Raw genomic sequence first — 2,552 nt, 5'->3', positions numbered from 1 at the left:
GACTCTACCTCTCATCTTGTGGTGGAGCTTTGAAAGTAGGGACTCACCATACTGTGTCCAGACTTATGTGGGTTCTGGGAATACAAACTTGGGCGTTTACCCTTGTTTGACAAGTGTTTTATCCACTGAGCCATCTCCTCAACCCCACAGAGGGGTTTTAACAGAGGTAACTGGCAGGGCATGGTGGCACATGACTTTAATCCTGGCAGGGGGCAGGGGCCGGAGGGCAAAGGCAGAGGGCAGAGGGCAGAGGCTACAGTCTACATAGTGAGTTCCAGACCAGCTGGAGCTATAGGGAGACATTGTTTAAACAAACAAGCAAGGTAACCGAGTTAAAATAAGCTCATTAGGGTCTGTCTAAGTCAGCATGACTGATGTCCTGAAAGATGACATCAAGACAGACAAGTACTGATGGAGGACAAAGTGAAGACAGGGAGAAAGTGATCATCTATACAGTAAGACAAGAGGCCTCAAAAGAAACCAAACCTGAGCAGTGCGCATGTGCACCTGGTGTGCACGTGGCCCAAGACTACACTGAGCCTCTATCTGCTGGGCGGCGAGGGGGAGGGGCATGTTTTCATTCTCATAATGGCCATCATTCAGTTTGGGTTATTTATTTAAGGTTTGTACCTACCTAGCAATGGTATTCTCATTCCTTATGCAGACCTGGCAGAGGAAGGAAATTAAGAGCAGACCAAATACGTTTGCCCACTACAGTTGATTATTCTTCAGTTCCGAAGCAGACAGATGCTCTCACAAGTGTAAAGATCGAAGGACGGAATGGGAATGTAGCAACACAACAGAATTCTTTAGAGCACCCGGAACCCGACTATTTTAAGGACATGATGCCAACCATTAGGAAAACCCAGAAAATTGTCATTAAGAAGAGAGAAACACTAAGTTTTGGTATTCCAGATGGTGACAATGGTTTCTCCAGTAGATTAGCAGCTACCAAAGGTGTGCCTTTTATTCATCAACCTTTAGAATTAGGTGGCGTAGATACCTGGCAGGAGAATACCAATGCAAGAAAATGATGTTACCTATCAAGAAGTTCTGAGGCAGCAGAAAATAGCCGAGAAAAGAGAGCAGCGGAACAACAAAGAAAGAAAATAGAAGAGGAGGTGCAGCAGCTAATGAAGAAGGAGCCAAGCACAATTGGGGTGAAACTATCATAACATGTTCTTCAAATGTCACAGTGCCAGTAGGAGAAATTGGCTCCACAGTCTTCGGGAAAGCATTTGTGTGGATTCGACTATTTTCGGAATACAAACTCACTGCTTAGTTTTAATGCTTTCTTTGAGCTGTCCAGGACACCAGGATTCTCCCACAATACCTTGAACTGTTAGTAATTGAGACTGAAAAAATAAAAATGATGAGATAGTAGTTTCAACATGTTCTAAATAGATGACAGTTTGCTGTAGAGAATTTATTTCAAATGGAATGTGCCAGTACCTCTCAAGCTAGTGTTTCTAGCTGAATAAATGGGTGTAAATAATTTTATGATAGGAAAGTACTCTGCTGTCTATTATGCTTTCCTTAATGCACTTTATAATTAAATGTGCATAATTATAAAATAATTTCAATATTCATTTGTTTCCATGATCACCTGACCTAAATGAGCCGAACCAAAGGTAGGGCATTTTATCTGCATTTTTGTTTAGAGCTGCTAATGGCATACACTTTTTATAATTTGAACTGGCATTGCTTGTTTGGTACTACATTAGGAATTTGATGATTTTTGGATTTTAAGAACATAACATTAAGTACAATAATTTCATTTATCTGAAAAAAAAAAAAAAGAAAAAAGAAAAAGGAAACTAAACCTGTTGATATCCTGATCTTGAACTTCTACCCTACAGGACCATGAAAGAAATTAGTTTTGATTGTTTAGGCTAGTCACTGTGTTATAGTACTTTGCTGTAGTATTTCTAGCAAACTACAATTCTGCTCCTACATGTTCCAATCACACAAAATATCGATAAGCAGAACCATGATAACTGAAATCGTGGCTGTGCTTTATAAGGCAAGTTTATTAATGGATGAGGTTTGAAAAATGGTGTGAGGGATCACAGCCATGTGTCTACCTGGTATCAAGTCAGTATCAAGTCAGATAAACAGGCAAAAATGACGACCATGGAACTAAAGGTATAATTGGGAATAAAAAAAAACAAAAAACAAAAAACCTTTCCCCCAGGCTCACTGCTCGCAGTTAAGGCCAAAGTGATTCCACACTGGGTGGAGGCTGATGAGAAAAACTGCTCCTTACGTCTAACGCCTAATGAGTAGAAGAGGGAAGGATGAACACAGCTTCTGATGTGCTCTTGAGACAAATGGTGTTACACCTGTGATGTCTCCAACTGATGGATAAGAGTCTCCAAGTCTCAAGTCCCCAAGTCTTCTAGTCCTAGACTAGGAGGTTCAAAGATCTGGGCTGAGGTCACTGTTAGGGTAATGTGTAAGCTAGGGAGACAGAAATAGCAGATACTTGGAACCTCTCACTCAAAATGACTACAAATTGAGATTCCAAAGCATATAAATAAAACTAAGCTCTG

General features: G+C 40.7%; 1 pseudogene; it reads left to right on the top strand.

Moving 5' to 3' along the window:
- The first annotated feature begins 367 nt into the window (after nt 1-367).
- LOC103750298 lies at nt 368-1,175 on the top strand (annotated as a pseudogene).
- The last annotated feature ends 1,377 nt before the right edge of the window (nt 1,176-2,552 follow it).

The sequence above is a fragment of the Nannospalax galili genome, unplaced genomic scaffold, assembly GCF_000622305.1.
Source record: "Nannospalax galili isolate Female #2095 unplaced genomic scaffold, S.galili_v1.0 scaffold45, whole genome shotgun sequence".
Lineage (NCBI taxonomy): Eukaryota > Metazoa > Chordata > Mammalia > Rodentia > Spalacidae > Nannospalax > Nannospalax galili.
The sequence above is the reverse complement of the archived record's forward strand: the minus strand, read 5'-3'. Positions and strand labels throughout refer to the sequence as shown.